General features: G+C 35.6%; 1 long non-coding RNA gene across 1 annotated transcript; it reads left to right on the plus strand.

The window, feature by feature from the left end:
* Positions 1 to 515: 515 nt before the first annotated feature.
* Positions 516 to 3,082, plus strand: LOC138696119 (uncharacterized). The gene is made up of 3 exons (XR_011331238.1): positions 516 to 663; positions 779 to 922; positions 2,979 to 3,082. It is a non-coding gene; the product is annotated as an uncharacterized lncRNA (long non-coding RNA).
* Positions 3,083 to 10,829: the final 7,747 nt, after the last annotated feature.

Here is a 10,829-nt window from a genome sequence, read left to right on the forward strand (position 1 = left end):
AAAACATTAGTTCAGCACCTCATTAATGCTTTGTTACAGTATAATATTTAACAGTATCACTAATGAGTGAAATGTTTTCATTTTTAGACACCAGTAGGGTAGCGGAAGCTTTCTTGTATTCGTAAGAATAAATTACCGAATAAATTCACAATGCTATTCATTATCAAATATTCATATCATCGCAGATATCTGTCACAGACAGAACACACTAGTTGTACACAGGGTGGGTTCCTATGACGACGTAAGAACGACTTCAAGCCTTCACCTAAGAGAAAATAGGACATCAAATTGACTACGAACATAGGATGGATTCTAACTCACTACCAAGGGTTCAACGCAACATTAAAGAAATACGCTTGAAAATGAAAAATTAAAATATCGAAACGTTAGGCTACTAGCAAACACAGCTACCACCAAGGGCTCTCGCCAACACATTTCACTTCTTGCCTACAGTTACAATGTCCGTTATATCGACTTCAAGTTCATTCTCAATATGCTGAAGGTCAGGAAATAACTCCTACTGACATTTATTCTTTAGAACAGAAGGGTGAATTACCTTGAACCTGACTCTGTTATTGGTATAAAAGCTCTTGATATCAGAGTTTCAGCATCAGTCTTTTACAACAAGAAGACAGAGCTAAACAAACAATCATGTATCAGTTGGTGAGTATATTTCCTTACTGTGCAGATTGATCAGGATATTTTCTGTTTAAACATAAACGAAAATTTGGCATACATATATGTACGACTGCTTTAACTGGTGCCATTATTTCTGCAGATTCTCCTCGTCCTGGCCCTCATCGCCGTGGCTGCCGCCCAGTACCCCTACTATGCCGGATACTACGGCACTGGATACTACGGCGCCTACGCCCACCCCTATGCCTACTCTGCCCTTGGCTACGGAATCTATGGACGTTAATTTGTAAGTTGGGATCTTCGCCTAGTTTCTCAAACGACTGATTAATACATTTGATGATGATAATGGTAATAATAGGAACTCAAATTGAATTAGATTTTCTCTGAGAAATATAATTGTTGAACTAGTTCATAAGTAGTGGTATATCAAATAATTTGGGTCCTCCGCAAGGAAATAAATAATTTGCATTTCAAGGTATCTTTTAATGAATCCAAATAATAAATATAATTTCATCTAGTCATCACTTCCAACCTACTGACTCAATACAAAGCAAACATTTCCAAGTCGGATCTTAGTATATAGTGCAGAATAATATAAATTACAAGATACAAGTACGTAAAGAATTCAATGAATGAATTAATTAATTAAATTAATTAAGATTAGAAGGACGTTCTTGAACTCTTATAATCAGAGCTTCTCACTTTGTGAGAGCCAAACGACGCGACATTCCTATCAGTTTTAAATGTTACCACTACATTTTATTGAACAACTTTACTCAAGTCAATACTCTTACAATCTGACAATTTATTTCCCAGTCAGATGTAAAGTTCAATCGAGATTAACCTTAAATTAAGATATCTTAACTCTTCTTAAAACTCTTTATAGTTCTTACCCACATTCAAGAAGTCACGTTTCAAGAATTTATTTGTATTATTTTAGGAAAATGTTATTTATATTGGCTTAAAATTTTGTATATTCTTGGATTTTTATTACTTGTTAGTAATTCAATTTTTTAAAATATAAGGTATATAATATATAAATTAATTATCTAAATAAAATAACCTACTGAATTTCACTGCGATTCATAATAATTGGAAAATGTGAAACGTCTTTACTCAAGTCAATACTCTTACAATCTGACAATTTATTTCCCAGTCAGATGTAAAGTTCAATTCGAGATTAAACATTAAATTAAGACATCTTAAGTGTTCTTAAAACTCTTTACAGTTCTTACCCACATTCAAGAAGTCACATTTCAAGTATTTATTTTTGTTATTTTAGGAAAATGTTATCTATATTGGTTTAAAATGTTGTATATTCTTAGATTTTTATTATTTTGTTAGTAATTCAATTTTTAAAATATAAGGTATATAATATCTAAATTAATTATCTAAATAAAATAACCTACTACACTTTATTGCGATTCATAATAATTGGAAATTGTGAAACTTCTGGCTTATAAAATTTTATATTCCATTTCTCAAAATTCTGTATATAATCTCCAGGCTTTTATAATCAAATTATCCATTAAATTTGGTGCTAAGGTTTTGGTTTCTCCACTAGATTGACACTTATGAAAACATTAAATATTTTGAAGCTACGTGTTAACTTCTTGAAGAATTGTAAAGAAAAGAATATGTATTTCGTTGTTCCAATTCTTTAGACATGATTACTAAAACTTGAATGTTTGTACAGGCCCAATCCGGCATAAAATTTTAGTTTCAACATTGACTAATCAGTTAACAATAACAGAAACTTCAAAATCTCCACGGCTTTACAACAAACTGGGTATAAATGATGTGACACATACATTAGCAGTATCTACACTTCTATATAGGCGGATGAAAAAACCTGGACTTTGAAACAACGAAATGAATCAAGAATCATAGCAGCAGAAATGAAATGTTAGGGAAAACAGCTAAATAGATATTACACGATGAAAAACGTAGTGAAGACATTTACAACACATCAAAAACTGAGCTCACTTTGACAAAAATTGATAAAATACAGAACTGTTATCATACCTAATTTACAAAGAGAATGAACAGAAACAGAATTCCACAATAATTATTAGTTCTCACATTCAGTCCACAGAGTAGAAGAAACTGTGGTCGTCCTCTGAAAATACTTCTAGATGATTGATGCTGGAATGGGTCAAGACGGCCCAGTTTCATGATAGTATGATAATGAACAATAAACATACATTTTATATCAGGTCTCAGTCTATGAAGTGCTTGTTGCGGTAATAATGACGATTATTATTATTATTATTATTATTATTATTATTATTATTATTATTATTATTTTACTCGATTTAGTGACATTGTAATTTCTGTTTCAGGTTTCGGAACCACTTCTAGTTCTTCTCCTCGACCTCATCGAGTCTGTAATAATGGAATTGGAATGTATATTTCGAAATTAATAAACACTTCAGTCTTTCTTTAATTTCAAGTTGAATTTTTTAACCACTTCTACAATTGTACCCAGTCCTACTTCCTATAAGAATACAGTAAATCATAATGGATATTCAGGCTGCTTGCGGTAAAGAGATCGACAGTTTGTCACGTCTCTTCTAAACGGAGTGCTTGGGTCAATAATAATGAGCAATCAAAAGTTGACAGAGAAGCCATGGTTCCCAAGTTGACGTTGAATGATTCTACTAATTAAAATTGAAATAGGATAAAACATTTTAATTAAATTATATACACACACGTGGGTGGATGGTAACCTCTGCACCAAAATTAAACTGATAATACTGTTTGAAAAATGTAAACAAGTTTTTCTCTCTAACATTCACCGTTTTAGAGGAAATCGTTAGTTTCTGTGAAGCATTTGGTAACAGCACGGCTAATCTGGCAAGCGCGGCCTGCACTCTTTAAGTCTTGGTTTTTCTGAACCGACGCATGCGAGTCGTGAGGGCCTCGCACAAATCCGGACTACAGAAAGATAGTGAGTGGTTTCTATAGCTGTGAGGTGGAAGGTTTGCGTACCTCGCAGCTATAGAAACCACTCACTATCTTTCTGTAGACCGGATTTGTGCGAGATGGGCCTCGCATCTCGCAACTCGCATGCGTTGGTTCAGAAGAACCAAGGCTTTACCTTATCCTCTCCCACTGCTGTACTCAGCTGGTAATGCGCGACAGTACCCTGCAGATTTATTTTAACGATTTTCGCAATTATTCAATTTAAATTCATGGCTAAACGGTTTAATTTGCAAAAAAAGATTCAAGAAATTAACTATTCAAATTATGTTTACCTATCTGCTTGTATAGCAATCAGCCATTTCTCTCGGGCAATTACCGCAATAGAGCGCTGCAACTTTGGACGAAGATTATTTTTTTTCTGCTTAACGGTGCTTCATCGAAGGAAAAGCGTAATAATAATTTTTGTTATATTTAACATGTAGAATCACCTCTTAAATGATGGTTCGCTGACGTTCAAAGGTATCCGACCTAGATTTTATGATCGTGTAAGTGAACTTTCCAGCCACGGGATAAGTCAGAACCAAAGATATGAAAAATTGACAAATTTTGAAAGAGTTCCGCTAGTTCTCAATAGGTGGAACCATTATTAGGAGCCGTTAAAAAGTGTCAGGGAAAATGATTATCTGGATTAAGCATACATTATTCTTCTAATAGACAATAGCAGCTGTTTCCACCCAAATTTAGTGTTGTTTTACAATCAGTAGAGTGGGATGAAAAAATGAATTTTATAACACGGGTATATTTATCTACGATTGGCAACAGTGACTATTACCTTCGCCATTTATTCATAGAAGTAATAACTAAAGAATCAACACTTACACCAACAAATTATCGATCATTATCGGTCAGTGTACATCGGTCCCCTTCCACCCTGCAAACACACACATACATACACACACACTCATATAAGTTATATATTTTTTGTGTTTGTATGTAGTTACTGCTACCTTAAATAAATATATTGCATATATACATATGTATATTTACGAGTATAATGTTTATTTCTACATTACATGAGCATAAGAATTCGTTCAGCTTCGGCTTGAAGGGAAGAAGAAGAAGCAGTCAGTTTATTATTATTATTATTATTATTATTATTATTAATTTAACTTTTGCAACAGTAGTCTGAATAAAGAAATAATTGATAATTACTATAAACCGGGTTTTAGAGGCAAAATTTTTCATAACAAAGACAAAAAAAAAAAAAAAAGGAAAGTTATAGCCAAAAAAAAGGACTTGAAAATGGACTATATTACTCCCCTAAACACACTTCAGCACATTCATTGATACACATAGCACACGCAAGCTTATACGTGGGGTGTAACTTTAATAGTGGCAACACTGGTGTAAAGCGAAACAAGACGGTGTTAATTGTTGTCACTTCTACCACATGTTAATCTATGTCTGCCCTCCTGCCCCCTAACAGGACTCTTCCATACGACTCATAGGGCATGCGCTGTGTAGAGTTGAAGTTAGTCTCCTGTTAGTTACAGCTCTAAGCGGTTGTGTTTCGCCATGTTTACAAAGCAGGAACAGCGATCTTGGCTGAAAATTCAATCTGCCCGTGGTCGTATAGCACGACAATGTCATGACGGTTTTGTTGAGGCATGTGGAGAGGCAGCGTTACCATACAGGACTGTGGCGAGGTGGGTTCGAGCCTTCAACGAGGGGCGTGACAGCGTCGGTTCGTCCAAGTGTCAGTGAAGATGAAGTGCAAACTGTTTCCGCGACAACGATCGACAACAGACGGTACGTGAGTTAGCCCAGGAGATAGGAATATCGCACACGACTGTGTTTCATATTCTAAAGAATCGCCTAAAAATGAGAAAAATTGCATCTCGATGGGTTCCCTGGGATTTGACAGAGGCACAGCAATAGATAAGATACGACACCGCTAAAACTCACTTGGAGCGTTATGATCGTGAAGGAGACGCCTTCTTACGGCGTATTGTTGCGCTTGATGAGACATGGGCCAGGTTATACGAACTTCTACTTAAGCGCCAATCAAATGAGTGACGTCATTACGGGTCACGACGCAAAACAGTGGTGCGTCGTACCTCTACGAATGTGGAAGTTATGCTGATTTTTGTGTACGACTGTGACGGCGTCATCCTAACGCATACTGTCCCGCAAAGGCAGAATGTTAATGCACAGATTTTCGTCAGTTTTTGGAGCATCATCTGAGACCAACGTTGCATAGAAAGAGCCCACATGTTTTGCAGAACCTTCCCATCATTTTTCAGGATAACGCAAGGGCGCACACGGCATATTCTGTAGCTGATTTGTACCGTCGCTGGGGTGGGAAGTGCTTTTCCATCCACCACATTCACCGGACTTAAGCCCCTGTGATTATGACAATCCCAAAAATGAAGGAACCACTTCGTGACGTTCGATTCCGGACTGTTCTCGATATTCTGCAGGCAGTAGGGCGGTCGATTAGATACATCAACAGAACAGGAGCTCCTACAGGGATACTACGACTTCCACATCGATGGCAACGAGTTGTTGACAATGCTGGTTACTACATTGAAGGACTGTAGAAGTTTCACAGATGTATCACTTATATATTCGTAATAAATATATACTTGCCGTTATTAAAGTTACAACTTGTGTATTTATCGCTTCACGACATAAAGAAAGTGTTTTATTTGATGACATTCAACATTTCAATATGTTTCAATATGATTCTACCTCTTTGAATGCAGAATGTCTTTATAAACAGAAAATGACCGCTCAACATCAACTGAAACCAGAGGTGAAAATTTTCTTTTTATCCTGAACTCTAAATCAGCACACTTTATTAGTTTTTCAATATCTGGAATCAGAAGAACGATATTTATTTTCACTTGATTAGAAAGTTATAAGCCTATCGGAAAAAATATAGGAAAATTATCTAAATGTTTGCGACATTCTGTAAAAAAAAAAGGACCAAAATAAGAAATGTTTGTAAAAACGGGAAAAAAGGGAATATGGACTAAAAAAAGGGAGAAAAGGGAAGTCAAAATCACGTAATTTGGTCGGTGGAAGTTCGTTTTGAACATCGTAATTAATTATTTCATGTTTCGTGTTGAAATAAAAAAAGGGATTCCCTTTAAAAACCCGGTCTCTAAATTAATTACAGATGTACCATCAGTTCCTTCTTACAAAAGGATGCATTGAAAACATCGACATTAAAAAACATAACATTTTCCTTAAGTGGCCAATAAATGTAACTTCCATCTTAGTAGTGATAATAGTAGTAGTTGTAGTAGTATTGGAAGTAGTTGTGGTAGCAATAGTCGTAATTGTAATAATAGTTGCAGTAGTATTAATATTGTTAGTGGTAGTATAGTAGTTGTGGTGATAGTAGTAGTTATATTAGCAGTGGTAATTGTAGTGGTTTTTGATTAGTGGTAGGGCCTAGTAGGTGTAATAGTAATGACAGTAATAGTGGTAAATGTGGTAATAGTAGAGATTTAAGTATTAGTGATAATAGTAATAATAATAGTAGCTTTAGTATAGTCGTAGTGGTAGTTGTAGTAGGGTTTTATAGAAGTAATGGTATTGGTGGTGGTGGTAGTAGTAGTAGTAGTAGTAGTAGTAGTAGTAGTAGTAGTAGTAGTAGTAGTAGTAGTAGTAGTAGTAGTAGTAGTAGTAGTAGTAGTAATAATATTAATATAAGGTGAGCCAATGAAACGGGCGATTTTAAAACTTCAATAATTTTTTCTTTGAAACGAAACTTTCCTTTACATCTGAAGTGTACACAATAGCATTTACCTGTACCTCATGAAATTCTTGTTTTCTGAACGCTACATCCCGCAGATGGGACCCATTTCGTTGCACACATTCTTAAAGTCTAAGTCTAGCCGTGTGACTGGTCGCACCATCCTGTTGAAACCACGTGTCTCTATTGATGAGAGGATTATTGGCAATTTGTGGAGACAAACATTCTTGAACCATTCGGACATATCGCTTTGATGTTACAGTAACAGATGTCCTATTATCATGTCCAAGGAAATAAGGATTGACGATTCCAAATGACGCTATTGCACACCAAACTGTGATTTTGACACTGTGTAACGGTTCCTGATGCATTTCATAAGGGTCAGTTGGTGACCATTATCGATGTATCCAAAAAGATGAAAATGAGCTTCATCACTCATCAGCATATTGTGGACAATGTCTTCGTTAACATTTAGATCCAAGAATTGTTAGCAAAAAGTCATGTTGTTTACTTTATCAGCATCTTTTAATGTCTGTGCTACTTAAATTTGGTATGGATGAATGTGTAAGTCCTTATGAAGAATTCTTCGTATACTGGTGTTTGAAAAGCCAAGTGGAATTGCATGACGATGGGCAGAACGTTCAGGACTACGGATCATAGCAACTCTTACGGCGTTGATGTTTTCCGGAGTACGTACAGATCTTTGCTTACCTGCAGACTACTTCTTTAACGCAGAACCAGTTATTTCAACGTTCTGAAACCAGTTTTTATTGCATGGGCTGATGGTATCGGATCATTGTAATGACGTCGAAATAGCCGTTGTGCACCAATGAAACTTTTATTAGTTTTGTAATATCCCAGCAAAGCACGTTATTCATCCATCCAATGATCCATTATAAACAAATGTTATCTAATGAAGAATATATTGTTGTATGTAACAATTAAAATATCCGACAACAGCCGAAAAGACACGAATCTGAAAACCGCCCGTTTCATCGGCTCACCTTGTATTAGTGGTGGTAGTAAAATAGTAGTTGTGTTAGTCTTAGCAGTGTTAGTAGAACTGGTGGTTGTAGTTGCGGTGGTAGTAGTTGTAATAGTAATGGTATGAATAATGATAGTACTAGGGGAAGGTTGTCTATATCGTACCACTTTTCAGTTTTTCTTTAGTTATTTCTAAATGGGAAGGAATTTTAATTGCATATACTGTTAAACATTGAGACAGGACCTTGGGACACAAAATATATTTTTTCAGAATTTTTAAATAATTATCAATTGTTTTAAAAGACATTATTTAAAACTCTGCAAGTGGTACGATTTGTGAGCCTAGTTTCCTAAATCGTACCTAGAGGTTGCTTAAATCGTACCCATTTGTGAAATACACAATTTTCAAAATAAGAACTGCAAAAAAATAACTTATTTCATTATATTATTGTCATTTACTATGACATTTTATTAATAGAAATGAGAAACAAAGATGTTTTAAGATACAAAGATTTTTGTAATACATGAATCTTAAATAGGCTATTATCAAGATCTAATAAAACGAAAACACGAAGGGTCACTCATGATTAAATCATATTTAACACAAATGAACGATAAATACTTGTCAGATTCTGTCGTTACACATGTCACAGGCAAAATGAGAACGTTCTTGTGCCGTAGAAACTCCTGCACGTCTCATGCACCCATTGATTGCACACAGCAAGGAATCATATCTTCAATGACTGCTTCTTCACAGATAAATAAAACCAGTTCTCTTCTTTCACATCAAAATCAATCATTTTAGATGATTTTTTCGTTATTTTTGATAGCTGATTTGCTTTTTTTTATTTGTTTCCTTGAAGTTCTTCCTTTCGGTTTCTTCTGCTGCAATTCATTCTTAGAGGGATTGAAGTTAGAGCAACTGCTTACTGAGCACTTTTTATCGTTCTCGTTTGAGCTGAAATCTTTGGTTTAGAGAGAAACCCGTTCCATCAACGTTAAATATGTACAAAGCGTCTATGAAGTACTCGTCGACTACCTTCTCCAAACAATAAAAAGACCTTTTAACATTAACTTTATTAAACCCTTTGGAACGGTTCAGATACAGTTTCCAGTTGCCGCAAACTTAAATTTGAATATTAATTTGTCCTACAGAATTTACCTGTAATATTTTCCTCCTAAAATATTAAATTTGAATGCCTCTTGATGAACCAATAATAGCACTTCTTTCTCGCCAGTCGCCAGTCTCACACCTTCCAGATTTGGAAGGTGTGAGTTTGCTTCTAACACATCGAAAGCAAACTTCCTAACGTCTTTTGTAGTAAGCTGAGAAAGATATTCTTCAAACATCAGAATATGTTAGACTAAATCCTCTTCTATTTCCCGTGAAATAGCTGTATTCCTCCCGTTGACGCATCCATTTGCAGGACGACCCAGACCTCTCTTCACTTTGCCCATCAAATATCGTTTGAAAATCGATTTTGGGATTTTGTACTTACGGCAACATTCATTCAATCCCACTGCTCAGGATCGAAATTCATCTACTGCCTTAAGTAAAGCACTTGGTTTCGATTTTCCGTATTCTCGTTTGGTCATTACCTATTCTGGAATTTGAAAATATTGTGCATCTAACGTTATTTGTTCACGTTACCAAAATCGTACTGGTACGATATGAGCACCTTTTAAAGGTACGATTTAGGAAACTAGCACTCAAAGCAAACTATTCAGATTATAACCTAAACAAAGCTGTTACAGTGACCATTTTACCGTTTAAATAATGCAAACAATCTAATATACTAGGTGTAATAAAACACATTCATTAAACTAACTCAATGTTTCAATAAAAGCTTACGAAAGAGTAACAAAATCTTATATGAGAAATCAGAACTTACTATTAAGCACGATTTAATACAGCTGTTGTCTTGGGTGAAAGGCGGGAAACTGAACGAGTATCAGTTTCTATTTGCATTTCATAAAAAATTCCCCAGATGGTCCCTGCATGCAATACTTTCCTCAATATTAATAGTGGTACGATTTCGGCGCCGGTACGATTTAGGCTACTTAATAGTGGTGGTAGGAGCAGTAGTTGTGATAGTATAGTAGTAAGTAGTGGTAATGGTAGTAATATTAGTAGGTCTAATTTATTCGACAAAGCCTTCATTTCCAGAGCTTATGAAGTATGGACGAAAAATGATTGACCTGCATCAGGCATTGGGCTCTTTTACTTATCAATACTCTACACGGGCCCACAGCTTTACTACTCTTCTTTCCCGTAGGAAGCCAGTCTAAGGATTTTTCTTTTACTCTTCAAAATCCTTCAGCCTTGTCTGAACCCCGAACCTCGGATGGAGCAGTTTAGATTGTATGGAACATTTCACGCTCTATGTGCGTTTGCCTGCTGATCCGGAGCTGCTCTTGAGCATGGGTTCGATATCCGCTTGACTAATTGTCTGGTTGTTTTTTCTGCGGTTTTTCCGAACTATTAGAGAGAATATCTATTGAGCCTAATGCCATTCCTGTA

This window comes from Periplaneta americana, chromosome 3, assembly GCF_040183065.1.
Source record: "Periplaneta americana isolate PAMFEO1 chromosome 3, P.americana_PAMFEO1_priV1, whole genome shotgun sequence".
NCBI classification, from domain to species: Eukaryota; Metazoa; Arthropoda; class Insecta; order Blattodea; family Blattidae; genus Periplaneta; species Periplaneta americana.